Here is a 27207-nt window from a genome sequence, read left to right as displayed (position 1 = left end):
TACGTTTAGAGATTTTGGTGCGGATGTGAGTGCGGATGTGATTGCAGATGTGTCCACGTTGTTAAAGGCATCTTCGATTTCAAGGAAAGCAACCACAATGAACTCTTTATGATGGAGACGAAGACAGAAATCTTGTATCAATACTTTCCCTTAAATGGATATCAATCTATCTTTCCAAGGTCCTAAGAAGGAACGATGATAGACTTACAGATTGTATCTTTAGGGTTGACTTGCAAGCATTTACCTGCTTTGGTTATAAAAACAACTTTAACTTCTCTTCATGCCGAGGGAATATGGACAAGGTAAAGACAGCTGGTAAAAATTGACTCAAACAGACCTTAACCCAACTTTGATGTACTTAAGGACTTTGTCTACCCAGGCTCCGCTTTGAACCGGTCCGGAAATTCTTCGAATCAACGCCAACAGGACAGCGCAGTAAAAAAGGACAGTGAATCAGATGGAACGCACAAGTGGAAAGTGATCTAACCTAACTTGAAGTGCGAAACTGGAAACATCTAGCTAAATGGATATGTTTTATGGGTGCAGTTTTACAGTCTCAGATAACAAAATAAAGTACGGTATAAAATAAAAAAGTCACTGTCATTAAGGAATAGCACAAAATGACATTTTGAGATGAAAGTAATTTTTAGATTACTATATTCAAATACTAACTGAGGAAAAGGCACTATCGTCAAAATTTTACCTAAAGAACATCACTTACTTACATTCCAGGGCATAATTTTAATCAAGTCATGTTACAGTATAAAATATCGCACTTTACTCCTTTCCATACTATGGTTAAGAATGTTAGTAAATTATAGTCTGAAATAAGCTTATTCTAGAAGAAGATTGAACAGTACTCCATTATCGAAGTACTTTAATCTAATTTCTTCCAAAATTGTTTTTACAATTTCTCAGATTTAACAATTATTCTTACCTTTTTATAGTCACATCCATTTGCTGAAACATTGTCATTTGATCCTTGATATCCAACACACCCGCCCAACATTTTGGACTCAAATATTCAAAACTTGTAGTTTATTGTATTATTTCACTTCATTTTCGTATTCAAATTAATTTTTCATGTTTGCTTATTTCTTTATTCTTTAAAAAACAATGGTAACACAAAATTAAAAACCTTATTCCAGATGAAAGTATCTATTTCCACCAATATGCATATTTTTCATGAATTGTTAGCATCACAAAATACGTAATATTCAATTTGTATCTAGACCAATTGAGCTGTCTTGATAACAATTTATCCCTTAGGTTGTCGTCATCTTGTACAACCTTTATACAATCAATATATACCCAAACAAAACGATATAACAATTTTATACCCCATCAAAGCATACATCTATCCCCTAACCCAAAAGTTAAATGTCAACCTAAGTCTATCGCTAGAGCAAAGCTATATATGTAGAACTTAACCCCCGCATGACTTTTTACTCCTTCTTATATTTTTATCATCACAAGAAATTATTCACTCATGAATAAATGAAAATTGTCGTCCCCTTTTTAACCTTTTCTGTTAAAACCCCCCTCTTCAAAACAAAAAATAACCAAACCACTCACAGTTAATAAATATTTACCCTTCTCACATCAAATAGCTATAGGTACATCGACATCGACGAACAGGATAAAATATAAGGGTACAACCACCCACAATAACTCAACCAGCACCATTTCCACCACCATCATCAACATCACCATCAAAAGCTAGAAAATTTTAAGCTAGAATAATTTTTATTTCCATCATTTGGTTTGCTTCCTAATTGAATTCATAGTGTTGTCAGCAATTCAGCATCTTTTCTCATACGAAAATGTGTATCTAACCTAACCTATAGTATCCTCACAGCTAACAGGTAAAATACGGAGGACGATTTAAACCAAAGCAAAGCCTTGGTGTATTTATCGGGGTTTCTGGTTCTTTCTGGGTTCCAGAGCAAAGATAGATCTCTGTCTCTGATGTTATACGTCCTTATTAGGGTCAAAGTTAAGTTATGTATGAAATTTCCATTAGTAAATCAATTTTTGTCTATCGTCGTCGTTATAGTCGCTGAATTTGGGATGTGTCGAAAAGTGTGATGTTGGTTTTTGATCAGAAAATCAGAATTTTTGTGGCTATGGGGTTTTGGTTTTATCTACACCATACATACATATTGGAATCTGAACCCAAACCTGAGTTGAGAAGATAAATTGTCTATCGTTGAATTACGTTGATGTCATGGTTAAAATTTTCTAGAGAAGGGTGGACGTTGCGTTATCGACGAGCTTAAGTCTGAAAGAAAAATAAATAGAAGGATATTGGAAAGAAAAACTCAGCAAAATGCAAATATCTCTAGTCTTTAGGTTTGAAGATAGACAGAGGGAAATTTATGTAACCTCTCTTGCTATCGGAAATATTTTGGAATTCTTCTAGAAACCAATTTTATATAGTTTCCAAAAAAAAAAGTAAACCCAATATAGTTTAAAAAGAATGAAATGTGACAGCTTCAAGGTTTTATTTGACAGTTCCCAAAATGCTTGAAATTTATTTAAGTTTTCGAAGCAAGTATTGTTTTTTTTTAACATTTTGAAACAGGAAGAGAGCTGAACAAAATAAACTTTGTCTATCAGATATTCAATGGTACATATCCCATATCTAGAATCCTCCAGAATTAGACTTTCGATTCCGCTCAAAATAAATCAACAATTTATCGTATCGATTGTTACTAAGCATTGAAAGTAAAATGTAAGTTCTGTGTTTCGAAAAGTTATAAAAATATAATTGTCAAAAATATTTTGAACTTTTCAAAACTCAACTAGAAAAAAAAATACTGTGGGACGCGCTACCGGAACTAAAAACTTACTGTTAATGCCCTTTAAAGTACCAATACGCCAAATGTTCATTTTGAAGTCATTTCTCCAAGTTTACTAAAATGATTTAGTTAATTTTTAAGTATTGAAACAATTGAAGGAATTTCATATTTTACTAAAGTTAAAATCACGAAATGGAATGGAAGACGAAGATTTCGAAAGGAAAAAGAGCCGTTAGTATATTTCGAAGAAAAGCCAATAATCCCGTCCTCCCGACTTAGACGAAGTCAAGATTGCCATATCCAAGCTGAATTTTAATAAAGCCGCTGGAGCGAATGGCTTAAATGCCGAGCTCTTTAAAGCAGCTGAAGATAAGTTGTTAGGACCATGCACTAACTTATCTGTAAGATATGGTCGAAAGAAAGCATGTTAGATCCTGAAAAAAGGAGAACCTCTAAACTGCAGCAACTAAAGAGGAGTCTACTTAACATCGCCTATAAAATCTTCTCTGTCGTAATGTGTGAACATCTTACGCTCATCGTCTACAACCTGATAGTTCCTTATCAGTGTGGTTTTAGAATAAGGCCGCATATGACAGCATCTACAGGGACGAGCTGTATAGATCCTTGTCTAATTTTGGCATCTCTGCCAAACTCGTCTGTTTGTGCAGGATGACCATGGAGAATTCACTCTGCTTCATAAAGGTTGAAAACAACTTAACAGAACCTTTCGATGTCAAAAAATGTTTAAGACAAGGTGATGCGCTGTACCCTACACCCACAGGACAGCGCAGTAGAGGAAGACTGCGGATCAGGTGGAGCGCAGAAAAGGAAAGTGACCTCACATAACTTGGAGCGCGAAACTGGATACATCTAGTTAGGGACCAAGCTAGATGCAGAAATTTGTTGGGTGAGGCCCTAGTTCACACAAGACCTTAGCGCCACCTTAAGTAAGTAAGTAAGTATATTTCTAAAGTAAATCACAAGCAATAGCTTGTAGAAAAATAAGGCCTGGTGACTAACAACTCTCAAGCATTCCTGTGTGAATGGCTTAATTCAAAAAGCATTTTTCATGACAAGAATTACTCTTACTTCTTCCCCGGAAGAATCAGCACCCGTGAAAACAAAAACTTTAGATGACACAATCAGGGATGGAACAGAAGGCCTTTGGCATGACAGTCCTACACACTTTAACCATCACGCCCGCCAAGGGTACTATTATCAATTTATTTTACCAATTGTTAAAAACGTTATTTTTTGCTGTAAGAAACTTTTCTGGAGGTCATATGATTTTTTCTCGTAATACAAATATTTATTTTTTAAGGCACTCAAGGGGTTATTAAATCCTTAACATGATTAAACTTTAAAAAAAGTGCTAGCATAGGTAAATTAAGAAGGATTAAATAGGAGATACGGATTCACATTATTGCTTAAGTTTTGAATATCAAATTGATAGGGAAATCCAAAATTGGGTAAATTGAAAATTGAGCTGAAAGTTAGACTGATGAGCATTCCTAAAAGTGTGAGTATTACACCCGAGTTGTTTGTGGGGTTAATACAGCAGGTTAATTCTACAGAACACTATTAAGGGGCACCCGCCCAAATATGTGAATTATATTCAAAATGGACGAATAAAGGTTTTGTAAATTACAGCCAGATCAGAAGGGGTGAAAATTTTCTTGTACCATCGAAGAAATCCTCAGCACATAGCAGCATTTTTGGCAATACCAAATACGTGACCATTCCATAAGAGGTGATCTGTGACACACATACCGAGTACTGGAAATTGATGCCTGGGTGCAAGTGCCACTCGTAGATAGCGGCATCGGGTGTGGGTTACTCTTGAAGGGCAGGAGACAGCATTGAGTTTTTGAAGTATTAAATTCTACACGGTCAATAACTCTCCATTGAACAATGATGTCGAGATCGTAATTAAATGAGCTTGACACACGTTGCGGTTGAAATTCTACGTCCGAACGACAAGCGAAACTGTTTTATGGATTAGAAGTCACCGTTTTATACCTACCAATTTTCTATAAAGGCAATTTGTATTATTAAATTTTATTGATAAATTCGCTTTCTAAAAATATTGGAGCAGTCGAGAAATGTTGAAATTTTCACATTAACTAATCGGGCCGGTTAAAATAACTTAAGGTATAGAACTGATAAAAGCAGACAATCTTCAACGCAAAGAAAATTTGTCATAGTTGTAGAAAAATTTTGCATTTACACAAACTTTTTTTGAAGCAGGAAATTCTGCAATCTCCGAAACCAATAAGATTTCGGAATTATATTTAAGTGGAAAAATATATAAAGTGGCAAAATTAAACGAGAAAATCGATGTAAGAGATCTAAGCATTCAAGATTTAAAATTTTGTTGATTAAAATTATAAGGTTCAATTGACTAAAGATCTAAAGCCTCTTGACCATTATAAGTGTCGCCAATGGTCAAAATGAAAGCAAAAAATGACAAGGGCAAAAGGTGACTGTTTGGTGAGGTATATGGGCTGGAGCACCATTAGGTCCTATTTTATCCAAAATGAGGCCGATCAAGCAGTTAGTGTGAATAGTGTTCACTATCGTGAGATGATTATGAACTTTTTTTGGCCCGAATCGGGAAATATAGTTGTGGTTTCAACAGGACGGTGCCACTTGCTAACAACTAACTCAAAAATAGCTTTTTTGCGACACAAATTTAGCCGTGTTATCTCACGTGATGGTAAAGTCAAATTGCAGCCAAGATCATCTGATTTGAAACCTTTGGACTTCTTTCTTTGGGGTTATTTTAAAGAAAAAGCTTCGGTTCCCATCCCATGAAAAAATCAAGCATCAGTGAGAGTGGTTAGTAGTAAGATAGGGGACCGTCTCGAAACCTACCGCGTGCTGTTGTCTGTTGTTGTTTCTCTTCTGTACTTCTGTCTTGTATTAATGTCTTGTGTTGTAATGTATTTTAAAGAAAAGGTGTACGTCGATAAGCCAGCAACAATTGACGAGCTAAAGAATGAGATAATTCGGCACTATTTTAGTATAACATTCCATATTCAAAACGTCTGAACTAAAATTTTAAAGGAAATTATGATTTCCTCTCAGAAGTATTGACTTTTCAACAAATAAAATTGAAAAACAATTAAAAATTATAAAGAGTGCTTTGAAAGCAAAATATCAAAATCAGAAAGAAGTAAAAACTCAAAAACGATTTACATATGTAAATGTCTTAAAAAATAGTTTTTTGTTCGGAATTCAAAAGTTCTCCCAAATATCAAAAGTTTTTATCTTAAGATTTATTCCTGATAATTTCAAACCTATAAAACACCAAGTACATGACTTTGACTTGCAATTTATGTAAGTATCACCAATTCGTTTCAGCAAATTAGCAACAACAAAATAAATCGCACACACTGCTCTTCCCTTATTTCATCTGCCAAATCCAATACAGAAAGAAGAAAACCCAATTACATTGCCAATAAACCAGTCTAATATATCATAACCCATCTGTTTCGAAACAATTTCCGATGTCCATTGACCGTTTTACAAAAATCAAATTACTCCTCAAATTCAATGTTAGCCCATTCAGCCATCCATCTCGACGCCGCCGTCGTCATCGCCAGAAAGGTTCAAAATATACCCCCAACGCATACACACCCCTGTAAAACAGAGATAGAGGGCCTAAACTGAACGAAAAAAAAGTTCGCAGAGAAGACAGATAAGGGTCAATCATTTTATTGATTACACATCCCAGAAGAAAAAAAAAAGAAGCAGCAATTCATTTGGTCACAGATGTAGATTATATTCATTCATCCCTTCTATCGATCATACCCTCGATACATGAGTATGTATGGATGTATAAACGTACGTAGAAGAACAATTTAACAGACGATTATGTGTGCGACAGAAAGGAAGAGGAGTCATGTTTTCTATCAAAGCATCCTTAACAAATTGGATTTGAAAATAAAATAAAAATACAAGTCCCATCCGATTGCCTTTCTACATTTTCCGATATCCGGTGCCAAGAAACTCCCCGAAATATCTGCCCTTATGTTGTGTCATTTGACACCACATCATAGCCCTGTGCGTATATAGAAAACACTTCAGTCATCATTGGCATATTAGTCGAAGTAGATATCTGCCCCCATCCCCCAAATTTAGACTTGAAAACAACACCCCACACCCAGGTTAAGTGTTTCCTTGACTTTCTTCATCTCCCACCCTCACAACCTCTACCTTTCCGTCATCAGGAAGCAGTAGCGCACTGAAGAGATCTCACTTGAAGCCATCAGCAGATGGTGAAGGCTTTTCCTAAGAAGGAAAAATCAAAAAGGAAGTGGGTATATCTGATGGCACACACCCACTCCTGAGAGCTGAAGAACAAGAAGAAGAAGTAATTTGCTGCGCTCGCTCTACTTTGAAGTTCCAAACGAGGCCAAATTGGAAGAAGCGCACCATCCGATGTGGAAGATGGTGGGCTGGTTATCAAAGCATCCATCTTCCTCGCCATCAGTTTTTTTCTAAAAGAGAAGAGTAGAGGAGGGAGGATAGATGGATGGATACATTTTCTAGAAGCATCTCGTATCTTAAGTAATAAAAATATATTAGATTCGATTGGCATAGCAGCGATGGGGTTGTTCTCTAGCCATCACACATATAGATAAAGGCATTCGATATCCGGTGCAATATGGAGAGTGACAGCTTGGTGTGGATGGCGATAGCTATGGCGCGGGCGCGGCGTACGATGGCTTGGCGCAGTTTTCGCTACTCACCTAGAATACTTAAGTCGTCCGATAAAACTCTTAGTGCTGCTTGCTTGGTGTCGTCGAATTCAATTTGCTTAAAAGCCAATATGACGAAGTCTACCATAAGTGTTTCTGATGGTTGATGATGTTATACGATGGGTAATATAAGACATACCCACCCACAATTCTCTTTTACACGACGAGCTATCTAAATATAAATAAAAGTTTAACAACAGAGGGTTGATATGACGAAAATATTTATACCCCCCGTCGATTGTGATGTCTTGAGATGGATTGAAAGGAGGAGGATGTGAATATGGAAAGATGGATGAATATTGGGGACCATGGAGGTCATATAACATGCTTAACATGCTTCTATTCAAAAATGTGAATACGATATTTTTGTGATGTGAACATAACTTTTGGCATGCTACATAACATGGCATCTGGTATTAAAAACAAAAATCTACCCCAAGCACAAGGATATGCAACAAAAAAAATGGTCTATGAAGAGATGGGGTTTCGTCATGTTTTTTTTTTTAAGAATCTCGTTCGACTTTGAGTTGATTTTTATGTTTGACGGAATTTTACACGCTTTTGAATTCCCGAAGGCATGATCATCATCATTCTTTATGTCACCACTCATAATAAGAAATTAAAATTCTTTGGCAACACATTGCATATTCTTAGGATGCTTTTTAATTTTATTTTATTTTATATTGGAAAATATAATTTGTGAAAGCATGTGACTGAGTTAATGGTTATGTACTTAAATATTTTAGGTTTTACATAATTGAAAAATAATTTTAATCTTAAAAGCTTTTATAAGGCTTTGAAGGCCGTGGTGCTGGTTTTATGGTTGTTACAAGGTAAATGAGTCTAAAATTGCGTTTCTTAATCAATTTAAGAAGTCTCAAGGAAATAAGTAAATCAAGTTAACCGAGAAGTTGATTATCTTACAAAAATACCTAAGAGACTAAGCATCATGCTTATATTTATTTGTACGCCTGAAGTTAAACCCTTTAATAAGGTATATTGAGAAAGTACTTTTATGATGAACATTTATTTTGAAAGATTTTAATTCCAAGAAGCAATAATCCAGCTTAAATTGAAAACATAAATACATTTACTTAAGCGTTGCAGAATGTTCCATACAAACAATTTTCATAGTTTTTCATATAACAAAACTATTCAAAAAATATGAAAAGCTAAAGCTCAACTGCATTGAGCTTGCATAAACATTTTTCTTGAAGGTAAGCAAGTATAGAAGAATTATGGAAAAATCAGTGTTGCAAAGGTTGATGGTGGATTACCTGAAGAACTTAATACAAATGCAATAAAACATTCGTTTCAAACTCTACAATAACCACAAATTTGACAGACTGCAAACTTTTTTCAAGAAGTCGATCTTTATCCCGAAGTTCTGTAGTTTATTTATCACTGATGAAGATGTGATTGCTTGTGACTGTTTGCAATCAAATAAGATGCCATAGACTTGATAACATGCATCTTTCTTTTCTGAACACCAGTTTGCCAACATCTGAATTCCCTTTGCCAATGAACAGTACAATTCCTATACCAAACCATGAAAATGAGGACAATTTGTACCAATTTCAACATTACTAATTTCGTCAAACATTTTCAAAAGCGTTACAGTGGATATTAGAAAATAAATTGCCTTGGACAAAAAACCACTTTCATAATACTGCTTTATTTTTAAAAACTCTTTGATATGGTAAATTTAGCTCTTCGTTCTCTTCAGGAAAACTTTTGTATTAACGTATAAAAAGTCGAGAACAATCTGTTGAATTCAACAAACAAAGGTCACAAATTCTCCCGGTAAACAGTGGTGTACCATAAGGGTCTATATTTACCACCTTTCTTTTTTCCATTGCACGTTAACAAATTGCCTGAGTTAGCTACACATTGTTCGGTACGAATGTATGACAGCGACACTCAATTAGCATGTTACAATGAAGACTTGGAAACTATTGATCGATAATTAATTAAAAACTATTCGCTAAATGTCCTGATTCCATGCTTTAATTGTAAGACACCCGAGCGTCAGTTTATTATAAGCTCTTTTTGAGTTTATAATTCTCTACCGCTTGAATTAAATGATTTGAGTTTTTACGAAAAAAACAGGTAACCAATTGAAGGAAATAAAATACCAAGTACGACTTTAATTGAGAAATTAAATTGAATTAATATTTCTGAAGATCTTACAAAGTCACTTTGCAGCTGTAACAACTGTTGGACATGGGTTTCTTATTGAATTCTAAAAACTCAGTGGAACCAATATTTCGAAGTTATTACCCAATGCTTTTTTAATTTTATTAAGAAAATACAATCATTTAATGTATAAATTATTAAATTGGTCTTGAAACTTATTTTAAATTCATGTCTATTATTGAGTTCTAGTTAGAAGCAGTGTTCGTAATGTGTTGGTCGTGCCAGAACTCTTGAGTTCAATCCCTCTCAGTGATACCTAAAATGTAAACAAAGAAATATCTGTTCAGTTGAATGATGCACTACTCTTCGCAATTCACAAAAAAGGTAGTATCGAGAATCCGAAGAGTTTTATAGTAACATCGTTTTTGAACTCCACCAAGATTTGTATATCCTTTATGTTAAAAAGTTTCAATAAGTGTATCGACGTCAATATCTTGCTCAGTAAGTTTTAAGCTGCGTTTCGCCTGAGGTACTCCATAATAAGTTATTGAGCATACCTTCGGTCTTCGTGCTCAATTACCGACTGGTTTAAATCGAAGGATAAACAACTTCTCGCATTGTTCATAGATATCAAAGCAGCATTCGACACCAATGTAAAATCTGTACAAGATTATCAAATCAAGTTTGGTATGGCTGAAGCGTTACGCAATGGTTTAAAATATACTCGGGAGTGTTACAAGATTGGAGGGAATCAGCTGACTTAGTGGATGTGGATCTTATCTATAGCAACCCTTCTTCATGCAAATCAATATTAGTTCAGTTATAGTATACAGCAAGCCAAGTTCAGTGATCCGTACGAACTAGAGTAGGTTACGACCTATGCGAAAGAAATAATTTCCATGATAGCTACACTGTACAACAAATTTCTTGCATCCTCCGGCTAAGAGGAGAGCTTATAAATTTGAACTATAAATATCACCGAGAAGATCTTCTTATATTATCCAAGAAAAATTACCGCGAAGAGGTTTTTCCCGATACATGGGGAAATAAGAAGGCATAAGCTGAGCAGATAATTTCTTTCAAATAATGAATGAATTTTTAGAACTCTTACAGAAAATCGATGTATTAAAGTTATAAGGTTAGTGTTAGGTTAAAGTGGTTGTCTGTGATGGAATAGGACAAACTTAAGCCAGTTTTATGGCCTATTGTGATACCACATGAATCTTGATGCTTTCTCGTGAGCTCAATGAAAGCAGTTTGAGTCCCTTACGAAACTTGAGATGTTGATTAGTTGATTATGCAAATATGATTTAGATCTCTTAGATCGTTATAGAAGAATTCTCCTAGGTAATTCTTGCATTTTTGAGCCATAGGAGGGCATAAACAGAGAAGGTGAAGAACTGTTTCCTCCTCTTCCTCATCCATACAGCTTCTGCAAAAGTCATTAGTCACATTAGACAGTGCCCGGTTATGACACCTATTATCGAGCTTATATGCGATGTGCTTAGAGATAAATTTAGTGCGGGAACAGTCCGTTGGGAACTAAGGGTTTGTGACTTACAACTCTCAAACAATTCTGTGTGCGAGTACTGTTGTCAGGGATGGAGGGGACCTACAGATTTATCCGAATCTGAACAGAAAATTTGAGAAAGCACTTTTCATGACAAGAATTTGTCAATTCCTGGCAAGAGGCAGTTCTATTGAAAAAAAAACTTTAGATGGCATAGGCAATGATCGAACCCAAGACCTCTGGAATGACAGTCCAACGCACTAACCATCATTCCACGGGTACTACTGCTCAGAGATAGCAAGACCTTTATCGCTGTAAATCTAGTGTTGGCCAGATGTTTTGTGACCTGACACGTGGCGATATTTTTTCACCTGGTGTTTGGCTTCTTCATAGCGTCCTGCATTAGCAACAGTTTACAAGTAGCGAATGGTGCGCCAGAGTTTTCCAAGCGTGGTATAATGGGTTGTACTGTACGGTCCCTGGCAAGTCCATCTGCCTTACCGTTACCTGGAATGTCTCTATGGCCCGGCACCAAGCAAAGCTGAATATTCAACTGTTTTTCCATCTCCTATAGAGATATGGGTTATCATAGAGTTTGTAGCGACAGAACCCAGAGATTTGATAGTCGTCTGACTATCTAAGAATATTCGGATATCAGATTCAGTCCAGTAATGTAAGTTAATAATTTTGTATCTATACATACAAAATCCAAATATCACTGACTCATTGATCTCACGTTTCGATAGGAAATATGAATACCAAGTCCAATTTCTGTCGTGCATTCAAATAGCCTAAAGAGGAATGATATCAGACTTTGATATGGCATCTCCTACACGGATTGAAGAACGTGACAGACAATTTCTTCAGGACAGAAATTATCTTTCAGAAAAAACGTATGATGCAAACAACTTTCAATTTTCATTCAAGAAAATGAACAAAAACTAACCGACGACCAGCGACTTTCATACAACATTATAATCGACAACGTGATGCAGAACATTGGTAAAATGTACTTTTTTGATGCACCTGGCGGGAACGGAAAAACGTTCTTGATCAATCTTTTGCTCGCTTAATTTAGAATGCAAGGAAAAATTGCATTAGTATAGCAGTAGCACCATCTGGGATTGCTGCAACATTGCTACAGAATTGAAAAACAGCTCACGCAATCTTCAAATTGACTTTCGATTTGCAAAGCCAAGAGCTTTCATTTTGTAGTATCTAAAAACAAAGTTCACTAGCTCCAATTCACTGGTTCAAGTTCTTAAGGAAACGACGTTTATTGTGTGGGACGAATCGACTATGTTTGATTTGAGAACAATTAAGTGGTGAATCGACTATGGTTAATAAAGGTAGGCCTGAAGCTCTGGATCGTACATTTAGAACGTCCGATTTGAGGTATTATGATACTGTTCGCTGGCGATTTTCGGCAAGCTGTACCAAGAGCTACAAAAAGTGATAAGGTAAATGCTTGCCTAAGATCGTCGTTTCTGTGGGCTTCTGTCAAACTTTTAAGATTGACCACAAATATGCGCGTACATTTGGACGGTGATAATAATGCACCACAATTTTTAAGAACTCTTTTGGATATGGGAAAGGGAAATATTTTAAATAATGATGGTGAAGTACTACTAGAACCAACATTTACAACTAGCGTCACTGGACAAGATGAATTAATAACTAATGTTTACCCACAAGTAGCCTGAATTTCAGAGAAAACGGATGGTTGCTTACGCGAAGGAGAGATTTTAGCTCTTAAAAACATCAACAGACTTATCTTTTTATTGATAATCTGACTGATCAAGATAATGCTATTGATATTCCAATTGAATTTTTGAATTCTTTGAATACCATTAGGACTTCCTCCGCATACACTGGACTTGAAAATTGGGGCTCCAATAATACTTATGAGGAATTTAAATGCACCGAAATTATGCAGAGAAACGTTATTGAAGCTAAAATTCTTTCCAGCTCAGCCCAAGGTCAAGTCGTTTTCATTCCCAGGATACCGATGACTACTAACGAATAAGGACACTGAAGGTTGCAGGCCTTGACATTACTAATCCCTGTTTTACCCACGGATAATTTTATGTTGCTTGCTCCCGTGTCAGCTCCGCAAAAAATCTATTGAATACCTCCCTGGTGAAGCCGGGTTAATCAGTTAGTCTTTTATATTGTTAATCACTCAGACGACAAATCCATGCAATTATATAATGTTTGTAAAATTCTTAGAAGCTTCAACAAATCCTTTAATAGCAATAATTCTTCTCAGATTAGTAGTTTGGGCGTAAATTAACTCGCACACAAGAATGGTTCTATACGTGATTTGGGATCATCTAAGTTTCTTTAAATTTATTAAATCAACATTTCTTTAATATTAAAGTAAATCTTTGTTCTTTCGCATAAAGTTTTCCCTTAAAGCCGAAAAAATAAGAACCAGAAGAATATACCATCTTTATTTTCAATTTGATAAAAAAAACTCAATTTATTCCATAATTCGTTTCTGTTTTTCAAGAAGAAAAATGTTAACTGTCAGAGTAATTTCTCACACCTTCAAATCAACAAAAAAAAGCTTTCACCCACAAAAAAAACACCCTATTTAACAATTTATCTGATATTAATCTGACAGTGAACAAAAAATCACGTAACTCTCTTATAACTCTTGAAAAATATTCTAAATCTCTATATAGACAAAAAAACATGACTAATGAATGTTTACATCCCTTAAAAAACCAAAAAAAATGACGCATCACCTCAAATAATTCTTCTCCCATTTCAAATTGAAACACATGTTACCAACTTCTGTATCTACATAACAAAGATACCTATCTCTCAATGAAGCATGTACAACTCAATTTAATCAAAAATGATTTATCTTCAGCAATTTTTTGTTGGTTTTGAAAAAATAAAATAAAATATAATAAAACGAAAATATAAGCAAAAAGTTTTTCCTCTAATTCCATTAGACATTTTTACTATCAAAAAAAGGTACATACTAAAAAATAGCTACAAAAATAATACACACGAAATTTAGATGCTCATTCATAACCCTTTTCAAAAATGAAATTCAAAAAAATACTTCAAACTATACATTGAAAACGTAAAGTGCTTTTCATTTGAGACTTTTTTTTACTCTGATGGTGGCAAAAAAGGGTAAAAAGATGGTTGGTGTGGTTGAATGAATGCTGGCCCCCAAAGGACAACTTCATATCTACGCACACATAACTTAGTATTTATTCTTCGAAAACGACGAAGACGTGCTCCCAAATAAAAATCAATTGTACCAACAATATTTCATCCCAATATACTCAAAAACGTGTACGGAAGAGAATAAAAATAAACCCGGAAACCTTACAAAAAAAAGAAAAGTAAAAACCCCCAACAAGAGCAGAAGAAGGAAACTTTTCTTAAAGAAGTTGAAATATCAACCCTTCTGCATTGAAATAAAATCGAAGAAGTTCTAACTTCTCGTTGGAGAAATAATAATAAATTACAAAGAACGAAAAAAAAAATAATAAAAACTGTTGACTCAGGTATGATTTTTCATCCCCCCCTAGTCTCAGCTCCAAAAAGGTAACATTTCATCATCTATGAGGCAATAAGGCAGACATCGGAAAGGCGGGAAATACTTAGGATTTCCCAACACCCGCAACACAACACGACAGCTGTTCCGACACAACACACCATACAATCCCCCACACAACCGCCATACCGCATGACTCAGTATCAGTACTATAATCCTTCTGTGGGGAAGAGAAATGCTATCGGAACAGAAAAAGGGGTTGAAAACGAAGACATACAAAAAAAAAATTAGTTTCACCCAAAAATACCACATTTTCCAGTAAAGGTACTAATAGATACTTTCAACTTGAATTATTCATTTTTGTTACATCAAAAATTGTATCTATATAAGCCTAATGATTGAGACGATAAGCACGTTCGATGATGTAGTTTATGGGCCTATACGTCTGCATAGGTGTTCCCCAAAGACCGAAAAATGACGACCGCATACGATAAACATTCCATAAATAGATAATATACACGCGAACATCAATTTCAAGATGTTTTCTTCTTTTTGTTTTTTTAAAACCAAAACTTTTTGAACACTAAACAGATGTAGATACTCGTAGTATCTTAATCCACTAGAAGCTTTGTTTTTCTAATGTGGAAATATTTTTCTATAGTAGAAAAAAAAACTCCAGACGCCACTAATTGTAGAGTTTTTGAAAACACCAAAAACGGCTCCCGAAATAAAGTAAATATTTATCTAATATTATGCGCACTTATTCCGAAAAACCCATTGAATTTTAATTTTCATTTTCCTAATCAATGAACGCACTTTAGTTGAAGATATTATTTTTGTATCTTTCTATCAAGAGATACATTCTACTTGGTGGTATTCTCGAAGATACTTCTGCCCCGACTTTATGCACTTTTAGATTGATTTTTATTGAGAGCTTTTCTTTTTATTTATTTCTTCTTTTTTAATTAACCCATTTTTCGGGATTAATTAAGAAAGAACTTTACGGAAATATATATTCGCACACATAACAAACGATCGGACTTGAAGTCTTAATAGCTTCTCTGATAAAGTATATCTATAGATATAAACATCACGGCACGGTATGGGTAATAAATTGGTTTTTGCAGTGACCGTGCGTTGATCTGTGTAGGGTGCCGTCTTTCTCGAGACACGATCTTGATTCTTTCAAGAAAAAAGAGAAAATAAAGTATTTTTCCGAACGAACTTTAGGAAGAGTGCGTTTTAACGTTGTATAAGATTGAAGGATCGCGAGATACTAACTGAGGAAAATGATCTTTTGAGCTATTTTTTGGGGGAAAATTCAGGAGGGAAATCTTTGGGAGAAAATAGGGCAGCCCACAGTGATATTATGGGAATTGAGTGAGAAAATGGGGGAAATTTTGTGCATCTTCTACTCACTCGAATTTTCTGAGTTTGTTTTCTTTTAAGAGAGAGTAAGAAAATGAGTTGAAATTAAAAAAAGGAAAAGGAACAACAACATTTGTAATGCTAGAAAAACAACTTGATTGTTGGGCATGATGATTTTTACGTGTCATGCTAGAGGTCTAAGCTCAATCCGTATCTGTGCCCTTAAAGTTTCTGTTATTGCATGTAGGACTCTTACGAAGAATCAACAAGGAGAATTGACGCAGGTCACCTCCAGACCTGACATTACCGAGGTAACAGCGTACAGAAATGGTTGAAATTTGTAAGTCACTTTAATACCAAGTTGTACAAATTCTATCATCAGGATTTGGCTTTGGACATTTGTTTGTTGAAAAAGGTCTTCAACTTATATATTTTGTATGGAACCTTTATCTATAAGAAATCACACATACCTAGGTTGATAAGGGTTTCAAGATGAGGCATGGTAAAATTAAGCACTAGTAGTTGGTCTTCTCTGGAGGAATAATTCCAATGAGTTATACAAAATATACAGAGAAGGTGATATAGCCACAAAGATAAGACTTGGTAGATTCAAATGGACTGGGCACGTAGTATCGCTAGAGCGAAAAAGAACCCTTTTGGAACGTCCTTTGCGGTACAATTGAGGCTATTTTATCGTGCACCGAAAAGACGGCTTAGACCACGACACCTGAAGCCCTGTGGTGCTAATCTAGAATCGTGGAAATAATGAACGGTGCCTGGACTGTCTCCCGCTTATAGTTTAGTTGACATATCATCTGTTAGGCTGATGACTATGTTAGTAATTAGAATATCTCAATCAAACTATTATTCGTAGGAGTTGAGCAAATGTTCAGGATTGTCTAAACGGTTTTAACCGATTTTCTGTTAATTATAGAATATGTAAGTTGTTTTCTTAACCAAAAATCAGTTATAGGTTCTGCCAAGAAATATATTTTTAGTTTGGCATTTCAACATGAATAGATTGAAGCCTTCCAAATTGTACCAAGTTATTTTCAAAATCACATTTTTTTCATAAATAATTTTGATTTTGGTACATGTCAATAACTGTAGTAAAGGTGAATGCAAACAAGTGACTAAACGTAAGAAAATTGCATACCTAGCAATGCAAAAAACCCTTAGAAGGTGTGCACGAAGAAGAATACAAACAGCTCAGAAGAACAGAAAACGGCTTCACAGACAGACAAATTTAACCTGGGAGAAGAACTTGATCGTTGAACTTGGACAGTGCTGCGAGCTAGGTCAGCACTCGTCGCGAAAGTTCTACAAATCCTTCCACGCTCCACATGTTGCAAGGACGGAGAGGGAAATCTGAATACCTATCCTGCAGGGGTATAAAACGGTCAGCTTACTAAAGAAGTGAAGGCTTCACTACTTTAAGAAGAAGCCCATATGGTAATGCATGCGAAGAAATGCCAGAAGACTGGTGAAAAGATATTGTATCTCCCATACACAAGAAAGGAGATGTCACAACATGCAGCAACTATAGAGGTATCACGTTGTTGAATACCGGCTATAAGATTCTCTCTTCTATTTTACAAAATCAGATACAAAATCAGATAGCCCCATACGCTTAAACTATTTTTGGACAATACCTATAAGACCCTTTTTACCTTAGGTGGGCGATAAAAATACGTTCCACAATAATTAACATCTATTATGGACAACGACAATCTTCTAAGCTGCTGTTGTACAGGACTCTGGTTCTACCAGTACTCATGAATGGATTCAAGACCTGGGTGCTTAGTAAAAGGGACTCAAACCTCTTAAAAAAAGTGGAAGCAGAAAGTCTTAGAGCCTTGATTTCTGATTTTGGCACAGAGGCACTCAAACCTCTTAAAAAAAGTGGAAGCAGAAAGTCTCAGAGCCTTGATTTTTGATTTTGGTTTGTTCATCAATTGAACAATCATGATATTCAGTATTTCAATACATTCTAAGAACTCAGGACTAGTTTTTGGCCTGAAAGGAATCCAGTTGATATTAAAATTGTAGACAGTCTTGGTAAAGGTGATAACAGAAACTTTCATCTGACGTCACAAAGTGGCCGCGTTTCTGAGAAAAAAGTGCATCAAAAGTACAACTTTTCTGAAAATTTAAATAAGGAGGCAACCACTACGAGTATAAATGCATTGCATATCGACGACTACGATTCGTTGTTCTCAAATATGATTTTGACAGACGTTCGTGGAAGGAGTGTTAGGGGTTTTGAGAAATCACTTGAAATTGATCTCATCCGCAAGTAATTGACTTCCTGGCTTCAGCAGAAGTTTCCAAAAATGTGTTTATTTCGGAGTTTTTGCAGTTTTGGGAAATCACTTGAGATTGGTCGTTTTTGAAATCCCTTAACTCCCTGAGTTCGAGAATGTGTCTTTAGTCTAAGCCGATAAGCAGAAACAGAGACAATGCAAATTTTAGATTTCGGAATTGCTAAGTTTTCAAGAAATGTATGTCATTATAATGGGCTTCGCTTTCGATAATTAAATTATAATAATAAATTAAGTTGCGCAACAGTCCGAAAAGAACCAGGGCCTAGTGACTTACAACTCTCAGCCATTCCTGTGTGCGATTTATGTTGTCAGAGATGGAAGGGACCTACTGTTTATATGCCGAATCCGAACGACTAATTTGAGAAAGCACGTTTCATGAAAAGAATTATTCTTGGAGGATTTGTCAATTCCTCGCAAGAGGCTGTACCCATGAAAAAAGTTAGGTGGCACAGGCAGGGATTGAAACCAAGACCCCTTGCATGACAGACCAACGCACGACACTTGTCCAGTATCCGAAATTTCCGAGGGGCCAACATTGACTCGGACCAGTACCTCGTTGTAGCCAAGGTATGGCTACGGATATCCCGGTCCAAGCTACTGTGAGAAGCTTGGACGTTAAACGGCTACAATCGCACGAGATTGCCATATCTTTTTCCGATCGAGCCTCTAACAACCTCTTAAGGAGTCCTATTCTGCCTGCATTAAGCATTGAAAACCATGCATTTGATGTCAAAAGGGTTTATGACAAGGCCATGCACTGTCATGCAACTTCTTTTATATCGTTCAGGAAAGAGAAAAGCATTGCGACAAAAGAAGATTGCGACAAAAGAAGATGGGTTTAGTGGTCAAATAAGGCAAGACCAAGTATATGCTGTCATCAAAAAAGGACATCGAACAACGACGTATTGGACAAAACGGACAGCTAAAGCTTGGAGTTAGTTAAGGACTTTGTCTACCTGGGCACCGCTATAAACAAAGACAACGAAACTAGCGCTAAATGGGGGTATGTTAGGTCTTTAGTCTACGCCGATAAACCCGAAACGATTGACCACTTACTTTAACTTTACTGATACAAAGACAATGTAAATTTGATTTTTCGGAATTGCTTAATCTTCAAGAAAGTCTACATTTGACTCAAGTACATTAAATTTCTTAGAATTTCGGACTATCTCTTCCTAAATTATATAATTTTAAACTAATTATGCGACATTTCAGTAAATAGCTCAAAAAAGGAACATCTATTTTTATAACAAAAATTAAAGTCCATAAGAAAATACGTGCTCGGCTCTCGATGATCGATGTTCTTCTGGACATCTCATTTTATCAGTTTTCAATCAAAGCGAACGATAAAAAATATGAATCTTCTATGGAAAGCCCCCAAACTATAAACATTCTGATGAGCAGCACAAAGAAATAAGTCCTCATTTTCCAATGCCACATACAAAAGGAAGAAAACCTCAAGTGCCACCTTTTTTTGGTTCGAATAATTATAAACACAAAGAAGCACTTGGCACTTTCTTAAGAATCACTTTCTGTGATTTCAAAAACTGTCAGAAAAAAGTTAAACAAAAATAAACATCAACTCCATAAGAGTGCGCCGTGAATCGTGATGCATCTTCAATTATTCTGGTGTCCTCAACATTTTGCGTCATTGCGCGCCTTGTCAAATGTTGTTTTGTATACAAAAACGATGCTCAGATTTGTTCATATAATAAGAATGTTATTTATAGACCACGCGTACCGTGCTTTAGACCTACGGAAGGAGCTCACCTCCGATCTTCTTCCACATCTATGATGATTTAAGCGATGCGTGCGCTAAAACCCGATGCCAAATTGGGAACACACACACACATACAATAACTTTTGTGACACGACAAGTGTGCCAGAGTCGCGTGACTTCCTTGATGCGTATATGTAAGAAATGCAGCGCCGCAACGAGATAGAAAAGGAAATCTTGAGATTTACAACTTGGGGAGACTTTAGATACAAAAACTAAATTATTTTTAATTTTTGTTTTGTTTTGAAAAACAGTGCTGCAAGTGCATCTTATACAGAGATAGAGGGTATAAGAAATGTTAGAATTTGTAGGGATTAGGATGGATATAAAATAAGCAGATGATGAGAAGGTGTCTAGCTGGAGAACTTATGGAGAGTTTCTTGAACTCTTGCTTGGCCTTTAACGACTTCACCGAGGTATATTTAACAAGTTGTCAAAATATACATAAAATGGCGCCCAACAACAACTCCTGGAACTAAGAACTAAGAAGACGAATCTAGTGCAGATGGTCGGGTTTCACATGTTACGAGGGGACTTTATGCAGCAGCACTGATTCAAACTATGAGTACGTGTACAGCAAAAGGGAAAAAAGTTTATTTTTATCTACAAATTATTATTAAACATCGAAGCAGAGCCTAGCCATAGTTTTACTAGCAGTAATTAATTTTGTTTCATTAAAAAGTTGAATATTTTCCCCCACATCGCCCAACACAGGAGCGCCCATCACATACCAGAAGCGGACCGAAATAAAAAATCCGTAATTAACCGTAATTTAAACAGTTTCGTATTTTTATAGGAAATTTAATCCAAATTTGGAATCCGAAATGATGATGGCATTCGACATTGAGCAGTTAAGTTAACCAAATGAGACGAACGCCATCGAGGTGCTGAGGTATAAAATGTGTGCGATGCACATATACCCCCTCGTATCTCCGATGATGATGTGGGACGAATATATGAAAATGAAGCTCTTCCAGAGGGTTCATCAGCATTTAACATCATCACCAGAAGCATTCCCATCAGCAAACGCAATGCAACGCATCGCATATACACTTGTATGAGGGGCTTGAGCATATATAAACGATGAAGAGTAATGAAACGTTATGACGTGCATTCAAATTGCTATGATTCAATAATTATGCGTCTACATAATATAGTAATGAAATCAGCACTCGCTAATTGAGTTGCTATTATTTCGGTCGAGTTATTTGAACAGAAAAAATTAACTGATTTTTGTATACAGTTGGGGAGCCATTTTATGGCGGTACCTTCATTTTATATTGACGTGCGGACATAATTAAGCGGAACTGAGAGGTGATAGGCTGGAAAGTATAGTAAGTAGGTAATAAAAGTTCGTTCTTGATGAGTTGATAAGCATTGGGGAGTATAATAATATCGGGATGGGAAATTTTGTCGTTAAATTACCCAATTTCCATATAAATATTTAATTTTTCAGAAACTTAATACAGTTTTATAGGAAAAAAAAGATAATTTTTGCTTCATCATTTAAGAAATGTGATCAGGAATGCTATTAGTTTTCCAACGAACAAATTTTTCATTGTATGGCTTTTTCAAGAGACTTTAAAACTTAGTTATTATTGAATATTACTAATTGAGCAATAAATTTAATGGAGAAGTAAAACTGTGATGTTGACCGGATTATAAAATCTAATAAACTTTGTTTTGAAAAGAAAAACATACATTGTCAAAACTTAACTCAATACGAAGGTTGTAAATGTTTTGGTCTAAAACAATTACTACAACAGCTACAAGAGTGTAATAATATTTAATTGATTGTGTAAAATGTTAACAAAACAGGGCCTAGCTTACTACCTTGCGGCACACCAGCAAATTTTTTGCTTTGACAGAGGTGATAGTTTCCAGAGTGTTTTTATCACATCGGTTCTTTACAGTTATCAACAATCAGTTCGGTATGCAGCTCTAAGATCGTTATATCATTGTAATAATCCAATCTTTTAAAACGAACTTTTTTTACAAATAGACAAGCTACAGCAGGCACGGGGAAATTTTCATTTCGGACAAAAACGACACAGTTTTAGAAGAATAAGTTTACTTGAAAAATAAGTTTTAAACAATATATTCGCTAGATATAGATTTCTGACAACAGTACTCGCACACAGGAATGGTTGCGAGTTGTAAGTCACTAGGCCCTGGTTCACAACGGACTGTTGCGACTAATGTTGTCAGGAATGCAAGGGAACTACAATTTTAGGCCGAATCTGAACGGCTAATTTGAGAAAGCACTTTTTCATGACAAGAATTAATCTTGAAGGAATTGTCAAACTACTTGAGACTTCCGGAGAGAATTCAAAAAGAGAGCTGTAAAAATGATAGGTGACCTTTGTCTGACTGAAACCTTAGAGTCTCTTGAGCACCATAGTAAAGTTTCATGTCTCTTATTATTTTATCGCTACTTCCATAAGCAATGCTCTAATGAAATAGCCAGTTATTACTAAATACTAGTTATTTTAGGAATGCCCATCAGTTTACCCTTGAGCCCAATTTCGGTCGTACTTTGAAGTACATAGATTCTTTTCTTAGTCGTACTACACGAATGTTGAATTCTTTACCAGGCTTTACCACTCATTACAATGCGCAGGCATTCAAAAAAAATGTGCATCGGTATCTCCTTTCCAATCCTGTATGCACTGTGTATAATCGAGTGCGCGAACAATATAAAAAAAGCAATTTAGCAAAACTAAGCAAGCAGTATTGAGTTTTCGACATATTTAATAATGCTGTCAAGGTCACAATTATATAAGCTTATCATAAATTGCCGTTGAAGATCAACATCCGTATAGCAGGGTTGTGAATTTGAAAACGAAAATCAAAATCCGAGGATACTATCGTCAGAAGAAGTTTCAGACAAAAGAACATTCATTAAATTAAAATAGAATGTCGAAAATAGAACTGATCCTTGAGGTCTAGATATTTCATAAACACTGACCATTACAAGAGCTCAAAAATTTAGTAATTTAAAACTTGAAAATTTTCAAAATCTGTTCAAAAAAATTGACTATTTTGTAAAACCGTTGGAAAATACATGAAAACTGTCATCTTTTAGTTTTCTTAGGAAATTGTCATGACAATATATTAACAACTTCTTCTGGGAAACCACACATCTTATAAAATAAATTTGTTCTTGATATTAATGTTAACTCGACTCTTTTCTTTTTAATGTCCTGTCTTGATGGGGTTAAGCAGCTGGGTTAAGCTCTAGAAAACGCCTCAGCTCACAAAGCACCCCACAAGCACTCATCGGCAAAAGTAGCCATGATATAGCATTAGTATCCAATGGAATATCCCTTTTATATAAATGATAAAAGATTGGTCCTAGGGCATTTCGTTGTGGTGCACCGGTTTCTATTTTTTGATTTTCGAGTAAATTAAGTCGTACGGTACTGTAAAAAAAGCGGTTCTTAACATAAGATTTTTTTTCGTCCAAACACCAACTTTTTCGAATAACTAGCAGTATTATCAACAATAATCAGCGTTGGTTTTGCACTAAAATATTCTTGTTATATAAAAGGTAAAAGGTGAATCCTAGGACACTCCCTTTTCAGTAGCAGTTGTTCGAAAACTTTAACCATGACTATTATAAGCCTTATTAGTGTTTTAGATGTTACTTTTGTTAGTGGCTCACTTTTTTAAGGTATAACAATGAATTTTTCAATGTTTCACAGATGTGGTTTATATATGAGTTTATTACAAATTAAAGTTTTTTGAAGGCTATTGAGGGAATTTCTTTCAACACTTAGCAATGATTAGATAGTAATCTGTTGATTTTCTAACATATAGCATATGTTGATACATGCTTCTTAATCCTTTGAGCGTGACAAAAAGAATTTTTTATTCTTCGTTCCTACCAACATACTATAACGGGTCTGAAGCCGTATTTGATGCAAAAAATTTAAAAACATTCGCGAGTTGCTTTGCATAAAGATCAGCTTTTTAGTTGGAGCTTCAGATGCACTTGTAATCTTGAGATTTTATTGGTGAGTTTTGTGTCAGGGGTCTTTTTAGAAGCTTTGCTGTATTCCATAAACAGAATTCTGTAGCATCTTTTGTCAGACTTTTCAGAAATTCCCTTAGTCTTGAACTCACTGGAAATGTCATTTCTTTCAAAGTCCTCTTTTCCAATATCAGATACTTTAATTCGACATGAAGTTTTGTATTTGTTGCTTTTAAGTACAAAAAAGTTAGAGTATTTTCTTCTGTTGCAAAGTTCAATTTGTTCAAGTTACAAGTTTTCTATTGCCAATATCCTTTTTTTTTGTTAAGAATTCAAATTTAATTTTGGGGCATCCCTCCTTCCAAATTTCCGAAGATTGTAGAATAATTACAATATTTTGCATAAAATAAAGTTTTATTTTGTAAAAAGTCAACTTTATAAAATAAATTTAGGCAAAGGCCTGATAAAGTTAGTAACCGTGGTGAGTAGACATATAGGGGTCTTGGGTTCGATCCCTGCCTATGCCATCTTAAGTCTTTTCACGAGTACTTCCTCTTGCGAGGAATTGACAAATTCTCCAAGAGTAACTCTTGTTGTAAGTCACTAGGCTCTAGTTCTCAACGGACTGTTGTTATTTATTTTTTTTATTTTTCACAATTGTCAAACATTGTCCGACAAATTTTTACTGAAAATTCTTTTATGGAAAATTACAATCTACATATTTGTCAGTATTTATTTAGCAGTTGCTACAGGAAAATCTGTTACGGTTACAGTGTTGACTGTGAAAAGACCTAATTGAAAGTTAAAGTGATGACAATTCTCAATTGGGTGTCCTTGTAATAGTTCTCAGAGCTCTCGGAATTTAAAGCACACAATAGATAGATAATTATTTCGGATTGTTTAATGGTCTAAGGTGCTTCCAGACCATTGCGTTCACACCTTTTGCCTGTTCTGCGACATCCTTTCATTTATTACTCACTTATTATCATATCTTACTCAAGGTTTTACTAAAAGGTATTTTTTAAAATCAACTTTAGTATAATTATTTTAAGAATTTAATTTATTTGTTAGCTCTCGATTTATGCTGTTTTATACACTTCACTTTATAATAACACACGATATTGCAAATTGTGATATTTGAAAAATGAACATTTCCAGGGTTATGTTACTTCTAATATTGAACAAAAATTGGTCCAGAAACAAAATGCAAAAGTTTTGTTAGACATATTTCATCGTTTTTCGATCATGACACACTTCAAGGTTATACAATGAAACTGTCACGGCAAAAATGTTCATGACGAATTTGTCACCTGTTAATATTTTATAAAATACTGAATGGTCAGACAAGTGTGGCAAATTTTAAGACTTGTCACCTGTCAATATGTATGAAATAAGGCCTCAGATAGCCAGGGGTCCTAGTAGTTCGAAAAACGTACTGCCCGTCATTAAGAAGCCTTCAGACTTCGACATATTTCTTGAGCTGATAGTTAGTCAGTATTTCTATGACATTGGAATAAAGAAACCTCCTCAAACCAATAGCGGGATTCCGCTCCGTCTCAGACCAATGGATCATATAAGATCTCAGTCCAAAGAAAAAATCATAAATCTTATATGTACAATATCTTATTTTATCTCGATATGGAGGGCACACAGACAGATCCGTCAAAACTTTCTTTTTAGATTTTTGAAAGCAGAGTTTTATAAAAATTTTGCTGCTATCTCCAAGCTTTTGTTCTGATATAATTTTCATGTTTTCCAAAGTGCTCTTCAAATATAATTCAAAAGCTTTAAAGTTACTTTTTCTAACTTCTAAACCTTTAAAATTACCTACCTATAATCTATATGATTCTCCTTTTTTAAATTATTACCTTTCGTATGAAATCATCTTCAACAAAGAAAAATAACAACTTTTTCCAAACTCATTCATTATGCAAACACATTAAGACATTTCAGGCTGTATTATATGCAGAATCATCATCTCCACCTTCTATACCCCCTTTTGCTTTAACTAAAGTCAGTCAAAATGACTGACACATACAAATTGTCAAACCATTTTTTGAACTGTGTTGTCTCCCAAAAAAATAAACAAGAACCAAACCTTTTCCTATTACTCACTCTTCTTCTACTTCGTATATAAATATGTAAAAAAAGGGAGTTGGGGGTAAGGATTTGCATTTCGAATTACAGATTAACATTTGGAATTTATGTCTGCCATTAGTCATAAACTAAAGGAAGTCTGTTCAAGGATTACAAAAAGTCTAAGGTAGGTGGTTGGTATGGGTGGGGTGTAGGTGTGGGTGTGTCTTTATAGTAAAAACAACAAAAACAAAAAACCAAGACCAAAACAAAGAACCCCCTCACTGATTTTTGGGTGACAACACAATGCGGTGGTTGTTCTACTTATCATATATCTCTATAGAAAATTCAAAATTAGATAAACCAGTCGTGGTTTGACGCTGAATTTTGTTGCTAAGATATCCACCACTACCCCCTTTCTCCCCCTTTTTCCACCAACAACACATTCCTCGAAAAACACAACAACTTGAAATACAATATCCTTTACGTTTATAAGATGCGTTCGGCTCGCTCCATCAACCCTTATTAGCCTCTTTTAAATGGCAGCGGTATATACCTTCCTATTATTCTCATTCCTAATTCCTATATTGTTAAACTTCATAAGAGTCGGAGTTGTCTTGATGTGCGCCGAGTACTTCCTTGAAATAACTTTAACTATAACCTAGAACACTCATCCTTCTTCCTTCTATAGAATATGGCTGTGTGGTGTATTTCTCATTCCGTTGGAAACTTTTTAATTGATATCCTTACATCAAACTTATTGCTCCTCATCAGAGTAACGAGTCTGAGTTTTACATATACAGTATACACCCCCCAGAAAGGACTTTCCATAAAGCGTTGCAAATCCAATTATCAGCTGTAACCATTCAAAATACATCTACTAGGGAGGGTGATTTGAAGGAGCTTCTGGCAAAGGACTAAACGAAGGATATACGAGTACATTTACAGCTGCTGATGAT

The 27207-nt window shown here is 35.2% G+C and overlaps 1 protein-coding gene across 3 annotated transcripts in view; it reads right to left on the bottom strand.

The window, feature by feature from the left end:
* LOC129938510 (protein sickie) overlaps positions 1-27207 on the bottom strand; it is a 518418-nt gene that overhangs the window by 401007 nt on the left and 90204 nt on the right. The gene's annotated exons all lie outside the window — the stretch shown is intronic.

The sequence above is a fragment of the Eupeodes corollae genome, chromosome 1, assembly GCF_945859685.1.
Source record: "Eupeodes corollae chromosome 1, idEupCoro1.1, whole genome shotgun sequence".
Lineage (NCBI taxonomy): Eukaryota > Metazoa > Arthropoda > Insecta > Diptera > Syrphidae > Eupeodes > Eupeodes corollae.
This window is presented reverse-complemented; position numbering and strand designations above follow the sequence as displayed.